The sequence below is a fragment of the Neopelma chrysocephalum genome, unplaced genomic scaffold, assembly GCF_003984885.1.
Source record: "Neopelma chrysocephalum unplaced genomic scaffold, ASM398488v2 Primary Assembly neopelma1_65c, whole genome shotgun sequence".
Classification (NCBI taxonomy): Eukaryota; Metazoa; Chordata; class Aves; order Passeriformes; family Pipridae; genus Neopelma; species Neopelma chrysocephalum.
In genome coordinates this window covers 1,563,610-1,581,598 of record NW_020897724.1, presented here as the reverse complement: position 1 = coordinate 1,581,598, position 17,989 = coordinate 1,563,610, and the positions used below count along the sequence as shown (strand labels likewise).

The 17,989-nt window shown below is 38.6% G+C and overlaps 1 long non-coding RNA gene across 1 annotated transcript in view; it reads left to right on the top strand.

The window, feature by feature from the left end:
• LOC113968050 overlaps positions 1-17,712 on the top strand; it is a 24,392-nt gene extending 6,680 nt beyond the window's left edge. The window contains exons 3-4 of the long non-coding RNA XR_003534356.1: positions 6,829-6,965; positions 17,613-17,712. This is a non-coding gene — a long non-coding RNA (uncharacterized LOC113968050). The remainder of the gene's footprint in view (positions 1-6,828; positions 6,966-17,612) is intronic.
• The last annotated feature ends 277 nt before the right edge of the window (positions 17,713-17,989 follow it).

Sequence of the window (17,989 nt, the reverse complement as noted above, 5' to 3'; positions counted from 1 at the left end):
TGGGACAGGAGGGACAGCAGGGACAGGAGGAACAGCAGGGACAGGAGGGGGAGCTGGGACAGGAGGGGGAGCTGGGACAGGAGGGGGAGCTGGGACAGGAAGGGGAGCTGGGACAGGAGGGGGAGCTGGGACATGAGGGAGAGCTGGGACAGGAGAGAGAGCTGGGACAGGAGGAACAGGAGGGACAGAAGGGACAGGAGGGGGAGCTGGGACAGCAGGGACAGGAAGGACTGGAGAATCCAGAGCCCCCGGCATGGAAAGTGATGGGGGACAGAACCCACCTGCTCCCCACAAGAGCTGCGCCTCCGATTCTCCTCGTGTGGGCCGTGTGAGCGCCCAGTGTCAGGGTGAGCTAGCCGGTCTTCACCTTTTTTGTTATGTGTTTATCGTGGCCCGAGGGAATGACCCGAAGTTGTGTCAGGGGAGGTTAAGTTGGATCTTAGGAAAAGGTTCGTCGCCACAGAAGGTGGTCGGGCACTGAACAGGCTCCCCAGGGCAGTGGTCACGGCCCCAAGGCTGACAGAGCTCAAGGAGTGTTTGGACAACGCTCTCAGGGACATGGTGAGATTTGGGTTGTCCTGTGCAGGGCTAAGAGATGGGATTTGATGATCCTTGTGGGTCCCGTCTGCCTCAGGATATTCCGTGACTCTGTTACTTCTCACCTGGCATCTGTAAGCTAATTTCTTAAGCAGCAAAACAACACTTGACTGAACTTATCCCGCATTCCTCACACAATCCATCAGTTCCTCACTGTTTCCTTGGTCCCCAAGGGCTTTATTTATTTTGTGTGTGCCCGTAGGGGTGAAGGACTCCTTAGACCAGCTTCCAGAGGCAGCTGGAGGTGAAGGACACTGCTCTGAGTTCCCCTGCAGTTCAGCTGAGCATCCCAGAATCATAAAATCACAGAAGGGTTTGGGTTGGAAGGGACCTATTTACACTGGGTGTTGATTCCAGTTACTTCTTTCAATATTCTGTTGGTAAAATGCCATTATCAGGGCATTGAGTCAACTGTCAAATACATTCAAATGAATAGTTTCAGTTCTTTGTTTCACACTGTCACGTGTTGGCATCTGCAGAGGGTTTTCTTTTGGGTTTTGGTGTTTTTCTAAGTAAGGGTGTACAGCTGCCAGCATGTTCTTTTACTGCAGACTTGTTCAAGCTGACACTGTTAATGAAGATGCACTTTGCAATGCCTTCTTTGTGAATTTGCCACATGGTCAGAATTATGCTACAGAATATTTTAAATTAACACAGGAAAAATTGAAATTATTTACTATCTATCTATCTATGTATTTTAAAAGGCAGTACAGAGTCTCAGGGCAAAGTAGAAAACAAGTCTTTAGAAATTGGCAAAAAATTAATAAAATACGGGGACTATTCTTAATTTTTCTCATACATGTTTCATATTTCTGAATTTTATGCTGATACCTGCAAACTGGATCATATTGCTGACTGTTGTACCAAATACCATGCTTTGGTACTCATTTTTAGCTGGCTGCTAGTAAGCTCTATGATGTTTGCTTTTAACTCTTATTTTAGATCACAAAAATGTCAGAAAAGTAGTTTTTATTTGAACAACATTTCATTTTTATGGATTTTACTGACCAAAACAAAGCCTTACACAATAACACGATGATTACCATTAACATTTCTTACAATTTTTGAATCCTGTATGGAAATCTGTAGCCTATAAGGTTACTTCTTTGAGGAATTCCAGTACTCTATAGAATTGTCCATATAATTTAGGAACCAGCCATTTCCTTGACCTCCTGTTTCCTACATGAATTAGAAAGAATATGTTTTCTAATGGTCCAGCTAAAATATTTCAGTCATCTCTGTAGTGTGATATTTTTTTGTACTATATATATATTTTTATATATTTTCACTTTGGCTAAATATAGTATTAATGTAAAGCTGTTGAGAAATGTACTTCTTGTGGGCACACAATTATTAACCAGCAGAGGGCTGTCATCTGTTACCTTAGAAGACCAGAATTTAGTCCTAAATCTTGCAATTCAATTTTGTGCAATTTTTCTTTCCAAAACATTAGAGTAATATTTATTCATGTACCCACAAAAAATAACTTGTGTAGGAACAGGATAAATAAAATTTGTCTAAAAATTAGCTATGTAATGTTTGAGTTGGGAATAATAAGCCAGGAGAATGATATTGAGGGGAGTGCATGAATACATTTCTGTATTCAACAATCAAGGTTTGCTTTTAATTCTAAGCATATTAAAACTTGTGTTATGTGTACTTAACACCTGGAGTAACTTGAGGAGATTCATTCCATATAGAATTACAAACACACACAAATTACAGGCTGCTTTCAAGCTGATGGATGATATGAGATGGTCAGTGCAGCCCATTATCAACCTCAAGAAAGACATTTACTTGATCTTTTAAAAAAGCATTAACAGACCTATTTATTTCATCATATTGACAGTAGATGAAAGTCAGGTTAATTGTCTGGTAGTGCAATAGAACAGATCCCTGGAGGGGGGATGATTATTTGCCTCACTCATTATTGGGATCACCAATATTAATATTAATATTAATCTTTATGATACACTTTGGACAACTACTTTTTTTTTTAATTTTAATTTTGACAAGCTATTAGCCCTTACTGTGGAAGAGAAAAATGCAAAAATCATGACTAAGTCATTAATCTGCCCATTTGTGTAATAACAACAGCCTTATCTGAAAACTAGTGAAGTTCCTTTGTGTGATATTAATTAACTTTTGTTACTGATCATGTAAGGAGCTGAGGACTTCCTGGGAGAGGAAAACCAATATTCAGATAAGTTACATAAAACTTATTTTGTATTTAAGTAAAACTCCTTATTTTCAGCTGTGAAAACGTGCTGAGATTTCCCACTCTGTGGATTTTTTTATTGTGTCTTTGATTTCGTTTGTTGTTTGAAATACCAGTATTTGTCTGTATATAGAAATACACATAAGAAATTGAAAAAAATGTGTTCCATAATCTGGGAATTTTTTATAATCCATTTTTTAGCCACTTATTCATGTTCTTAAAGCATGTAGTTCTGAGGGGGGCACTTTCTGTAATAGATTTTTCTCCAGCAGTCACCATACAGGACATTCTTTATATGTTCAAAAATATTACCCCTAGAAAAGAAAACCTAATTACTCTTCTTCAGTGGAGCTATTGTAAAAATTAAATATGACATGTTTTTGCTGGGTTAAAAATGGACTCCAATAAAAGAACTGATCTGGGCTCTAGTCTGATGGATAGGGGACATTAGTAAGGGGAAGGTAAGTTCTCATCCCACGCTGGCTCTGCACAGACCAGGAGACCCTGGAATTCCTGACTCCTTCCCATTCCTTTCCCCCTGAGGTATAATTGCCATACAAGTGTGTTTGTTCAATGTGCTTTGTCTTAAGTAAATCAGAATTGAACTTAGCAGCTGTTAATTATTTCCACAGGTTTGTTTTTTTTTTAAATTCACAATTACAAGGCTGGGTTTAAAACTTTAAAAATATATATGTACAGTTTATACTTCAGTACCCTGAACAACTTTAATTTTGATTTCCCCCCCCTCTATTTGTACAAATAATACACATGGTGACTGGGTAGAATATCCCACTTTAATGGTTTCTAGATGAAAAAGTTATGAAATGCAATGGGGTTTCTTTATTGTAGCCATATATAAAAATGACAGATAGATGAAGTGTTTTAATATGTTACTTAAATTCAACTCTATCATACATTTCTAAGGGACGTGGTCATGTTCACTCAGCTGTGTTTAGCTTTGCATGTAAAAGAAGTAATTTTACAAATGTCCTCCTTTGCTATGAACAAAAGAAGCAGCAGTTGATGATGCAATGGGGAATATTTCAACCTGCAAACATTTGCACCATGGTGACCAGTGTAGATTTGTTGTACAGTAGTGGCAATGCAGATCTGGTTTTGCAATTTTAGTTGAAGATTTTGTGTTTCCTGACCCTAAGTGAAAAACATATTGATGAAAAGCAGAATGTTCTAAGTGCTACCAGAAGTGGGGGGGGGGGGGGTTTGCAATTTTTTTTTAATACATTAGTTTGGTAACTTTGGTGATATCCCAGAGGAGGATTTTAGAGAAGCAAAATCAATATCCTTGGTGCTAAATTTTTTATGTTTTATACACAAATCTTTTCTTCTTCTGAAATAATTTTTAGAAGCAAACATTATTTTGGGTTGTGCACAAATGAGTTTCATCATGTGTGTAACTTGCTGTCTGTTTTGGTCCCCTTGTCTCCAGAAAGCCCAGGGTGTGATAAACTGAGCTCTGTGACTGACAACAGCTCTCAAGAAAAGGGTGTGATCACAGGGCAGGATTGTCTGTTCACATTCAGCAAAGAAATATGGGTGGATTAATGCTAAAGCAAATGGCATTATGTGAGAATAGTTATTGTTTGCCTCCTGGTTATAAGAAGAATGATAGAACAAAATTTGCATCCTGTGCTCTGCTTGACAAAATGTGGTTGTTTGCTCACATCTGATTGATTGTAACGTGGAAAACAGGTGTTTCCTAGAGTTTGTTTTTCATGGGAAGTTGGTTGGTCTCTATGGCTTAGAAGAACATAACAACAACAACAACAACAACAAAAAAAAGTAGAAAAGGCAAAGCTCACATGACCATAAACCAAAATCCTTGTTACAACTGTTCACAGGCACGTGTGTGGAATTTTCAGTTCAAGTAACTTTTTAAAAAGCATAAGTTGATGCTTATAAACAACTCCAATAATGGCTTATTACTTTAAGTCTTAAATAAATCAAATGTTTGTGGAATTTTGCTTTATGCACTTGTAATGGGATGGGATGTACCTGAAAAAAAGAAAAGTGAGTGTTTGGTGTTTGACATGTAGTGTACTTCTGAAATAATAGCAGAGTTGGTTTCTTTCTTGGAATTCTGTACCCAGAGAGAATCAAGGCTAGTGCATCTGCAGGAATGACCTTGGACATAATTTGGACTAGTAGGTGTAGGCATATTGCATTTACTAATTTTATTCAGCAAATACATTGAAAATTGGTATGATGAAACTCAGAAATAGGTGTTGGGGTTGATTAGGAACAGTAGTGGGATAAGCTCTGGTGTATCAGTGGGCAACCTGCTGCAAGGAAATGACATGCAATGTTTAAAATACTCTGAACTACCCATTGACATGTTCATGTAGTACAAATACAGTAAAATAAATTGAGAATATTTCATATAAAAGAAATGAAAGCAAGGCATATAATGTTCTAAAATCTAAAATAAAATAAATTAAAGCTAATTGCTGCCATCAATGACCTCGGAATCCTTGACCCTGTTACCCTCTTTGACCCTATTATCAGTCTTTTTGAGGCTTGAAAACAAACAGCATTGCTAGAGTGGAGTTACATGTTTTCAAGCTGCCCAAAATTTCTAATAGTAAAATTACAATTACTTATAGGCTGAAGAAACAGTTTCCTTTTCCTGTAACAACTGTAGTGATGCTGCCAGCCCTCAGTGCTACTTCAGCAGCAATTTGGGAAGCCCAGGCAGAAAACAAACCAAAGAGCTCATCCCCATAAATATGCTCCAAAAAGAACCTGGAAGATGGGAGAACATGAAGGCTTTTCCTTCACAGTGGCTTAGTTCCCTGCTCAGTTTTGGACTTTGAAGTCTCAGGCAGTATTACACTTTGTTTTGCTGTCATTTTATTCTGATTTGCCTGTGATGCTCTGAAGCAAGACTCTATTACTAGAGATGGTTTCCATAGCAATTACAACTCTCTGAATATGCATGGGGCTGCTTCCTCATTGTTTCCATTTTCCAAGGGGTTTTATTTACCAGATGAATGGTGCAAGTTAACTTTATTAAGGAGCTGCAGGGGGTATTTGTTGATGTATTGGGGGGAAGGGAGCAGCTATCTTAGCCATGGCTTTGCTGTGTTTGTCAAAGCCAGAGTGAAGAATTTGGCAATGTTAAAAACCACCATTATCGTGGCCCCACATTTGGAGCTGAGTGGCACATGGAAGTGTGCCAGGGCCATTTCAGTTCCCAGGGCATTGTCTTCATGCACCCAGACCACACTTTGAGCTGTGAGTGGTTGGGATGTGTGGACATTTTTAATTTTGCTGGCTGTTCTTCAGAGTGGAGTCAAATGGAGTAAGTGGTGTCACAGCTTGTAAAATCCTTCGTGTTTGTGCACTAACAAAACAGGACCAAGTGCTACTTGTGGTTTCTGAACTCTACTGTGATATCAAAAGCAAGTAGTGACAAGTAGATTTGGTCCAGTTCCTACTGTCTCTTGCCTGTAAATAATCTATTCACAGGATTTGTGAGTTATGACAAAATTCTCCATTATTTCTACTATCTCTATTATTTTCTAAATTATACTCTAGTGATATTGCCACAATTAATAGTTCCACTCAGTAACTTTTACAAATCACAAAAGCACACTTATTTTGTAAGTTAAATTCATTCAGCGCTGGGAATTGCCCAGTAGTTCACTGGGAAGTTATGAAAGCAAGACCCCAAGAGCATGTGTCATACATGGGAACTCTTAGAGTTCTTTAGCAGAAACAAATGTCTGTCTTGACTGTTCTCATACTGTCCAATGTAATCCAGAGGGTGAGTTGTTGTGTTACTCTCTATCTCCTGGCAGATCTTCTACTGGGGGGAGTCTCTCTTAGTTCCCTTCGTTCTTATATTTTGTCTCTTCCCTGTCCCAGCCTCTGCTGACACTTGATTTGTGGTTTGTCCTCACCAAAGCAGGGCTATAATTTTCTTCTAGACAGTTGCATCTTGTGTCTGATTATTTGAAGTTTGTTTTGTGTCAAGTTCTTTTGTACTCCCCCAGCCCAAAGCGAGCGAGCTCCGCAGATCTGTTGTGAGGGGAAGTGTCTGACTCTAGAGCTGCACAGATGGAACAGTGCTGCTTTCACAGGGGATGTGCTACTCAAATTTCAAAGGAACAGCATGGAAAACATCTTATCTGTAAGCTAAGATTCTCATTGAAGTGTCTGTATTTAGTGCACAAAAATGGTGGCTGAGTGCATAAGGTGTTTGTTAAGAAATTACCTCAAGCTGTTCAACTCTTCTCCAAACTTTACTGTGATGGATATACTAAATTTTCTCTGGATTTTTTTAGAAAGTTTTTTTCTTACGAGAAATTTAACAACCATTATGGCCTTAGATCTCTGTAGAATTTCTGCTGAAGTTTGCCAGCACTTTTCAAAGTAACCACTTGCTTTGCACAAGCACTTTAGACAAGAATTCAGAGTTGAATTGTAGATTCTACCACGAGACGTGGATATGCTTCTGCTGTGGATCCTAAGGAATCAAAGTTAATTGCAGTAATTTACTGCTGAGCTGTGTGGTGCATATAATCAAAATATATAGACTGACAAGAAAATCTACAGTCAAGCATACTCATTTTAACAAATGAATGGTACAATTTCAGTACCATTAATAACTCATTATGGGTAAGTATTTTTTCTTCTGCTGTGCCTTCTTTGTCATGCTCTGAATGTACCAAATCTGTCTTCCCATCTTTCTTTCTGCTGTTACCAACCACTCTCTCCCCTCTAGAGACTTTTCACAGAACTTCTCACTCTTCTCCACCCTGTACAAGTATATATATACAATATATAAATATATATAAAATATACCTGAACACCGAATACATTCACCTATGCAAAATACTGAGTGACCCACCATACACAAATTTAGAAAACTGAAGTTGTAACTCTAAAATACTTTTATAAATCTATGAAGTCCCTGTTGATCCAGCTTTGGTTCTTTTTGGTTCCTCTAATAAACAGAAAACTCCTTAGAAGGGATAGTTACAAAACTGCCGTAGAGGTGCTCAACCATAATCTAATTATATTTATTAATCCTTGCACACTCTTGCTTAGTAAATTAAATTAAATTCATCAGCTCAGTCTTTAGTATATGGAGCTTTAATTTTGTACCTCTATTTTAATTTTATTTAAATTAAACTCTTACTGCTTACTTTTGGATAAAATGGTGCAGATGTAATCATCATCATAGGAAAACAGTGAGGAAGAAGAAGAGTAATATGTATATTAAAAAAAGATGTTGCTAAAATTCAAAGAGAATGCTGACACTGAATGTGGCAATGTATATTGGGCAGCACTTCTGATTTTGAAATATTTTGAAGAGTTTTAGAAAATATATCTTGATCTAACTTTTTAGCCTTTGAAGCTTTACTACGTGACCTCATTTGCAAATATTCATAATCCTGCAAAAGAGATATATAATGAGGTTCTTAAAAACCCTTGAACATTGATTAAAGTACTTTAGAATCCAAAGAATCATACTCCATGCATAATAAAACAAGAGCCTTTATACTAAAACTGCTTACCTGCAAAGTCTTCTAGGCATTTTACTTTTTATTTCTCTCTGCCCTAAAGCTGAGGTTTGATTTCTCCTGCAGCCAAATCTCCCATTTAGATTACCAGGGAAATCAGGATTACACTTTTAATGCCTTATTCAAAACACACATGGACTGGAAAAAGAATAGATAAATAGACAACTGGGGAACAAGCAGATTTGGGTGCTTGTGCCATACTTTGTCCTGTTTTTAACTAGAATGACCTTCCTCATAGGTAGCACTTAATAATCTGTTTTTTTTGGTCTGAAATAGGAAATACTAAATTATTTCCAATGCCATGTTTTGATAACATTTCAAATTTAATGGTATGCGCCAAAGTAATGAAAATACATAGGTTAAGGATGAATAAATGTGTGTAATTATGCAGCTTCTAAGCACCATATGCAGCACAGAGTATCACTATGAAGTATTTAAGTAGCAGTTGTAATAGTCAGCAACTCTTTTTTGCTTGGTTTGCCTTGTAATAATGCTTTAATACTTTCTCAATATTTATCCTAATTAACATAATTTTTAATCTCCTACTTTTGGGGAATGAAATAATTGTAGCCCTATTGGACAAATGACTTTGTGTTTCTGGCAGTATCTCTTGGCACTTCCTTGAAAAGCCCAAGAGAACTTCCAGCTAAAAGCTGTACAATGGAGAGCTTTTTTTGATGAAGGAATATGTTTTCAATGTCTCTGTGGCTAATCTTGGGAGTAACTGAAGGTTACATAGAGTCACACACAGGGTCTTTAGATATGGGTGCAAAGTGGTTTGATAGGATCAGCCCAGTATCTCCTGCCTGGGTGTCCATATCACAGACAAACCTGGCCTGATTGGCACTAATTGCCAACCTCCTTGGCAGGTTCTGCAACACAGCCCAAAGGCTGCCTGGGTACAGATGAACTGGGGCATCCACCCACGGGCACAGGGAGCTGTTCCTTGTCAGGACTGACAGCTCTTGGTGGGGTGGGATGTGAACCTTGAAAGGCCTTTTCCTTTGCTTCTTTTTCTTCATCCATTCTGAAGATTTTGGTTTTCAGTGTTTCAGAGAAATACTAATGCTTCTCAGGGAAACAAAAATCACTTCAAGACTTAATAAAAAGAAATCAAGTCAACACTGTTCCTGAAATTTCGTACAATAAAGAAGTGTTAGCACAAGAGATGAGGTATTTTTTCTTGTCACTCATATCTAGAGAGTTGCTATTTTGACTTCTACCAGGAGAGAGAAATGCCATAATGTTTCTCAGTATGGAAGATGAATTCAGGGGAGTGAAGTGGTGATGAATCATCTCAATAGGGGCATGGAATATCCTTTGTAGGGAAACAATCAAGATGCTATTCTGTTTTTTCCCCCCTTAAGTCCCAGCATGTTAGTTAAAAACACAGGGTTTGGATTATTTTAAGGACATTTTTCTCTACTGCATTCTTTTTGCCTATATGTGTTGATTCAGACAGTCTCAGACTGTTGTAGTCCAAACCAGTATTTTAATAAGCAGCTGGTTTTGGTCATTGTGTTGACATTCATCATGCAGATCTGGTAGAAGCTCCTATGAGCAATTCCTTACTTTCTCTCTTAGGACTTCTGGCTCTCACACTGAAAATTAATTTAAAACTAATTAAAAACATGAAAATACTTAGGATCATTTATCCTTTTAATTAAATTAGAAGACTTGAGGGAATGTTTGCGGTCATTTTTGACCCCTCACACATTTCAGTCGTAAATTAATGGGAAATAAGTTCCCAGAGTCACCTGTGAGCAGTCCCAGGAGTCACATTACTCGCTGCTTTTTCATAAAACTTCTTGAATGTGGGCTGGGAGCATCTGATAGAGGAGTGTTACATCAGACTTTTGAGAAATACCTTCTGCTCCAAACAAAAGTAGGGTTCGAAACATCAAAACATCTTGTGAAGCCTTTGCAGTGAGTTACTTGCTGTTACCTTGGGGAATTGCAGTTTGTAGACCTCTGGTGATAAACTTGTTTTAATATGCTCTCCTTAAGTAAAATGTACAGTCAAAAATATAAGAATTAAAGTTTTCTTGATAGCATGGCACAGGTATGGTTTGTGTGGAGTGCCTATGGTGACATGGATGGTTTTGGAGTGTGATCCCTTCTGAAGCTCTTGGTAGGAACTGATTCTGTAACAAGGGAATAAGGAGCAATCCCGCAGTTGTCTCCAGAATCCAGGAAGCCATTTTTTGTTGTGGAAAGTTACCTGGTTCCTCTGACATGGCTTACTTTAATAGCATTGGATTATGGAAACATTACAGATTAGGGTTCTGTGTTACTCAAATGAGACAAACTCTGCTGCTCTGCATTTTTGTGTCATCTAAACTGCATTGCAAATGCTTCCTGCTAAGAAGGACCACTGGGCTGAAAATCAAACATTTTTAGTACTAATGTATGGTGTGTTCACTGAGGACACTTCTGCAAGGTATTCAACCTCTTACAGGAGAACAGAAGAAAAATTAAATAGCTGGTTCTGCATCACTTGGTACAAACATGAACTGTTGAAGCATGGACCTGTTTGGGAGAATGTTCTGGGAAAATAAAATGAAACAGAAAAATATAAGTAAAAACACTGTGCAGATTGTTCCTGCTCTTGGTGAAGGTGTGTAAACTGCACATGAAAGAAAATTTCTGCAGTCAGTAAAATCCTATATGGAAAAACACCTAAGGCTAAATCATTACCAAAGGCAGAAGTTGAACGGAGCTGTGACATTACACAAGGAATCTCATCCTCCACAAGATGGAGCTGTGTGATTTCTGCTTTTGGAAGCAATTCAGTCTATTAGTAAATGATTCTTTGATTCTGTACAAGGACAGGAGAATCACAGTGATCTATCATTGCTTTCTTACTCAGATGCTAAGGAACTGCTGCAATTTAATTCTAGATGGTCGTGTGGGTGCTAAAAATATTGAATTTAACATGAAAGGCTCTGAATCTAGAAGAAAAGCTCTATTAAAAAGAAAAGAAGGAAAAGAAATCCTTCACCTTTCTCTGTGAAGATCACAGTGATTTGCTTTCTGTGAGAGGTCCTGTCAGCTTTTCTTTATTTACTCACTTTGATGATGACTGCAATGCAGATTTCTTTGGAATGGTTTCTTATTATTTATGTTCTGCAACATCCGAATGAGGAAGGGATATGACTGCTTAAATGATAATTCAAACAAGTATTTTCAACAACATTGATGGACCTCCAGTTCTGGGGTGTTTGTTAGGTCTGAGCAGATGTAAGTGAAGTACTTCATCAGCAGAATGGAATACTGTCTTTGAAAGCAGTGACTGGAAAAGATCAAGGATTCATAGTAGTAGAAAAATAACAGAACATGAGGTCCTGGTGTGATGCCTTTGCATAAAAAGGTAATGTAACCCTTTTCCTGAATAAGCAGAGAACCCAAACAGGAGTAAGGACCAGGGGGAGCTTGTTTTTCCTCGTTATGTGACGCTGGTGCAACTGGCTGAGGAGACCAGAAGGAAACACAGCATATCCAGAACTTCCAGAGCCTGGGACTGGCATCTGCAGGACTGGACAGAACCAAAGGGACTCTCTCAGTTAATGTGGGCTGAGAATCACCCAGACAAAGGCCTGGAAAGGTAAAAGAGTTCTTTCACAGCATTCCAAGAATCCTAAAAGATTCAGGCTCCTGAAGTGTTATCCTGGGATGTGTCCCCAACAACCCCAGAGCCAACGGTGCAATCACCAGCAGGGCTTGTGCGGCCCCAGCCCCCAAAGGATGGGATTGCCTGTGGCCTCCTGGAGCCAGTGCTGGCTGCAGGAAGCACCAGGAGCACCCTGCAGTGCTGGGCTGCTGGAGTGAACAGGGGAGAGTGAAAGGGCAACTTGTCTGCAGCATTCCTGAATCACAGTCAGCATGACCTTTTGGGATCTGCTCCTGGTTTTTATTGGTTTGGATTCCGGTGGGTCAATGATTACAAACACTCTGCAAACTTTAAAGAATTCCTCTGATTACAGTGGATATGCTGATGTTTGGTTTCAAGTGAGATTATGTCCAATCAAACTACAGCTTCCTTCTTCATTCACTTTTTAATTGCTAAATCCTAACTTCTCCACTCATTCCAAAATTTACTGCCAGCCACTCCTCTGTTCTCCAGCTTGAGGCTGGCAGGGAAATGGAGACCCATGATTGCTTCCAAATTCCACAAGTGGATTGTGTGGCTGATACACACAATGAGTGACTGGTGGGGATGTCAGGCACAATAGATAATTGCTGAGCTTACACAGCAATATTTGCCTCACTGGGAAGACTCATGTCAGTCTTTATCTCCTACTCAACTGTCAGTTCTCATGGAAACTTGTTGGAACTTCATATTTTTGAGACCAGGTCCTTTTGTCAAATTCGATCAAAATTAGCCAATTCATTCAAAAGTTGTGAGGGAGGGGATGAGAAGTGACAGGCTGGCAGTGCATCTGTGTAATTTATTTCCTTGCAAAACTAGCATAGAAAGCAAAGTTTTCTAATTTTCAAAATAGGCAGTCAGAATTCAGTAACCTGCATTTAACTGAGCTCACACAACATCACGTGACCAGGCTGATGCTGTAAGTCACAATGTTGGGGTTTGTGTGCTTATGGATATATATAAACTGAAATACAAACCACATTCACTCCAGGAGTACCTGAGGATAAAAACTAGAGCATCTGGCAGTCTTTCAGTTTGTTTACCTAATAAAAACCAATCTCAAAAAACCCCAAACCCAAACCAACAAACCCACCCCTTGTTCCAGCACTGTTGATTATCCACCTTTTGTTTTTCCTGTGGCAAACATTTTACCAAGAGAGGAAATAGCTGATAACAGCTGATAAAAGATGATAACTGTTTTTACATAACCCTAAGATCTAATATGCTCTCTGTTGCAGTGAACAAACCTATCTAATTTTTAAAACAGCACTAAAGAAAAATATTGCTCCTCTGAACGTTACATGAACAAGGGGAATCATATAGTTCCTCAGTTTGCAGTCTGTGCATAAGAACTCTGATACAGAGTTAGACAACTTACAAGAGTTGTCTCCTCTTTAATTATACATTTCTGAAAGCAGGTAAAGTGAATGATTTATTTTTAAAAGAAATTAAAATATTGTAGGCACAATATAAGTAATAATAAAAAAGCCTTTTGAGGTGTAAAAGTCATTAGTTTGTAAAAAACAACCTTACATTTGAAGAAGCCATGAGGGACGATCCTGTGATCTTGTGGTAGAAAAACAGATTTTGGCTTGGCACAGATTTTAACTTCAGCAGTATCTGTGGAGAAAGATGATTATGTATGTTCTGTCATGAAATCATATATATGAAAGGATGGAAACTCTGTAATATGATTCTTCCACTCTTTCTGAGGGTAGAAAACATAGGAACCTGCTTGGTTCAGACCTACTTGAAAGATTCGCAGAAATGAATAATTCCCATCAATAATGTGAGTTGAATTGCATCCCATGAGGGAGAGCATGAAAAGAAAAAGGCAGGCAGTACCAGTCAGGCTTTACTTTTGTGCCACCAATAAACAAGACTTTAAATGAAACACAAAAGCAGTGAAGTGTGTGAAATTCATAATTTGTAAAGGAGGCATGTAATAACAGGGAGAGCTTCTGAAGTAACTTAAGAACCTAATGAAGGTGCTTTATTTGCAGGTAAGTATAGTGCAACCTACACACTTCAATCAAGCCAACAGTAGGCTTTAGTAAGAGATAATAAAGTGTGAAAGGTGGTTTTGTGAGGAGGATGGAGAGATGCATGTACTCCCTGCTTGTATTTATGTATCCAGTAAACACACCAAAATAGACACACCGTGTTGCCTGGCACTATGGAACCCAAACATATTGTTAGCATGGGCTCAGTTTAAGCTGAATTTGCATTTTGGATATGGTGAAGTCGAAGTTCATGGGTAGCAAATGCCAGCTCTGACAACCTGGCTAACAAAAATATACCTGTGTGTGCTTTGCAGGTACCTTGGCAGTTGTCAGGCTGTGTGACTGAATGAGGCAAAGTGCCTGAAAATGGTGTATTGGAATGGAATGGTTTATGTAACCAGAATGAAGTATCTTGCTTATTCACTTGTAAATGAAAATTCATTTTGGGACTCTGGTGTAGAATTCCCATACTTTTGAGGTCTGATGATATGTTCCTATGTGGAGATAAATATTTAAGTCTCTCTGGCCTATTTCAGCTTGTTCACATGCAGATTATTCCTGAAGTTCTGTAGGAACAGAGGCAAAGAGCTCCTAGTGTGAATGTAGATAATCTGTAATAACTCCCTATCCAAGACAAGATGAAATGTATTCCTAATCAATTTAGGGCAAGTCTGATGTGTTGTAGAACAACTTTTTTTCTGCAGCCATGCTCCACCTGCAACAAAACCATAACTGAGTAGTGCCTTCTGTGCTCTCTGTAGGCTCCCCAGGGATCTCTGTTTTCCCTGACTCACACACACTTTGTGTGTCTGCTACTCTTTTACTTCAAAGGTAGCATTTGAGAAAATGTTGTGATACAAAAAGAGTCATTGGTTTTCTAAGTCACTTCTTCCAGGAGTTTGAGGGAGCTTTTACCTGAAGTATGATTATTTTCTTTTTTTTTTTTTTAAAGGAAGATTTACAATATCCTGCCCAGTGGGCATTGAGGTTGGATAACTATTCTTAACATTAGTTGTAATGAGCATGTCTGGATTGGGGTAAATACTAGAGGGAGAAGGGAGCATTGAGAAAGAATAAAATGGCACCTTTTTAATCATTACACCTGTTCTAGAGAATGTAATTTTTCTGTAGTCCTTGAGTGGGAGTAATTTTTTTCTCAGGACTGATTTTTTACTTACATTGACCCCACAGAAATGGTGGAATTTTCAGGCTAATAGATGAAATAACTTCTAAGGACTCTATTTTCTATTTTTTATTGTGCGTTTACCAGTGAGAATGTTGTGAACACTGAGAGTTCCTTTTCTGCTGGCTGAGACTTTGAGAATGGCTCTGTCCCACATGTTCCTCTGTTTCTAGAATTTACTCTTCTTTCACACTTTATAGGAACTCTTTAGAATCCATGTAGTGCACAAAGTCTGTCCCCTTCCACAAAACCCAGCTGTAAAATATATATTCCTTGATCAGCTTGGGAGCTGAGCCCTTGATGTGCCCAAAACCATGTGTGGATACAATGAAGCTGTAATGGGATGTGTCAGCTTGGAATAGAATGTCCAGGACCAGGGCTCTGGGAATCCCTGTGGGGTTGTGTTAATACTGCAGGCTCATGAATGTTTTACTTTGAGGAAATGCAAAAATCCTTCAAAGTCCATCCTTTATAGATCTGGTTGGCAGGAGAATCTGCTGCAGGGTTCGTGAGCTCTGTGCTGTGACTCACAGATGTGCTTTCTCATCTCTATTATTCTCTCATGCAGTGAGTGTTGCTGTGTTCCCCTTTCTTTGAAATGAAATGCCTGTTGTTTAGAGCTTAGATATTTTGAAAAGTATAATTAATTGTCATCACAAGAATATATGACTGTTTGTCAGGGGCGATCCCTCCTCAGCAGTACCTGTTTGCCTGTTCACTCAACATGAATTGGAGCTTTGTCTTCTTTCCTTCCTTTCTATGTTTTATCCTCCTCTTTGTAGAAAGGCAAAAGCTCAACCTCAGAGATCCAGCTGAAATCCAGATCCAGATCTCCTCACATATAGACAAATGATGTCCCTGAGGTATAGAACAGGAGGGAGAATAGGAGGAAAGAGGAAGACAAAATACACTTTACTCAGATAATGTGTTTACCAAACAAGAGATGCAGGTCTATAAAACTAAAGGAAAAGAAAAAAAGACAGGCACAGGCTGTCTCCTGCAGACATTTCAGCTGTATATTATGATAAACTCTTTTCTGACTTTTTAGGTGCTCTCTCATTTTTCGAACTATGGCAATGGCACAGGAAGCACTTGACAAGATATTTCTGTCAAGAAACATTATTTTAATCCAGAAATAGAAAATAGTACATGCACAAAATTCTGGTACTTCTGCGTATATCTTGATAAGAACTTATGTGGAGGTCAATATTTTAAATAACAAGTACTTTAAAGTACTCCTGGCAGACTCTTTGTAGGGTTAGTTACAGTTAAAGAGGGAAGAATGACATAGAGGCATCAGTACGGAGCACTCAGCTAATAAGAAGAGAAAACAAAGTAAATAATAATACTACATATTTCTTTGTCTTTGCTACATGAAAGGATTTTCCTGTTCTGAGTGTTGCACATGTTTTTTTCTTTTACTTTTTGTGACATCAGTGTGATGAGTTTCTGTGATGAGTTTGTTTTGGAGCCTGTGTGGCTCACGGGTGTGAAGGAAGCCCAAGTGTCTGCAAAAACAATGGAAACCAAGGGAACTATTTAAAGGCTGCCTAAAAAGGAGGTGCTTTTGCAGCTGGATGTATTTTTGTATATTTTCAACTGCTGTAAGGAGAAAGGTGCCATCCATATTTATGCTTCATTAAATAAGCATAAGGAGACCTGAAAAATAAAAAGGAAAACTGGAACTTTCTTCCTTGGCAGCATGAAGGAATTTGTCAGCGAGGGATGCATTTTTAAATTGTGCCACCCTAAAATGGGCATCAGGAACAAAGCAGGTGAATAGAGTCTGTTTCACAGATTCTAGAAGAAAAAAAATCTCAATTATTTTAAGTCAACAAATAGCAAATTGTTTTCTCTATGGTTCTGAATTCTGACATGAAGAATTAAAACCACAAGCTGCTAGGTTGGTTTGATATTTCCACTACTTCAGAAAATGGAATAATTGATTGTTTCTTCATTTCTGCAATTGTGAGCTTTTCTTAAATGCTGGCTCTAGAAGCTCTGTTTTTGTCTTACTTTATAAATACTATTGCTAAAAATGTTTGCAGTTACACCAAAGCACGTGCAATGCTCCTTATTCCATCCTATCACAAATAATATTCTAATTTTTTTCTGATTCTATCACGCACATTTTCCTGCGACTTTCAGTTCTTTAAATATGATGAAAATTCATAAAGGAGATGCTTGAATTTTATGATTTTATAGAGTAAAAATATCATTACTATCTATTTGTGCTAGAAAGAATATTTTCCTCACATGTTGAAAGAAATTGCAGTGATGGTCACTACTGATGTTCTTTCCTGGTGAGAAATTAGGGGGTGGGGAAGCAGAAAATCAGAAACATTCATGAATGCCAAAGCTAAATCTCTTTTGTGACGTGTTCTAACTTCTGCAACATTATCCCTTTCTCTTACAGTGCTGGAGTCCTGCTGCCAGTTGAGGAGTGTGACTGGAGCTCTGAAAACTGGCTTCTGCAGTGGCACTGGGGTGTGTGCTGGGGCAACAGCAGGGGATTCTTATGTGGAGATAATGGGAAGGAACAGCATTCAGGGGTTTTTTGGTTGCTTGTGTGTTTTGGTTATTGATAGTTCAATCATCAAAGAGTAACGTGGAAAACCCTTTGAACAGCAATGGATAATGCAAACCCTCGAGCTCATTCAAACATCGGGGCTGTATTGAGTTCCTGTTGTCTTTACACCAGGGCTCCTAAATCGACTGCAGAGTCCTTTGTTCTCACATGTTGAGCTGACAGAGTTAATTTTGGTTCAGTCTCTTTTGTTTCAGCTGAGTGAA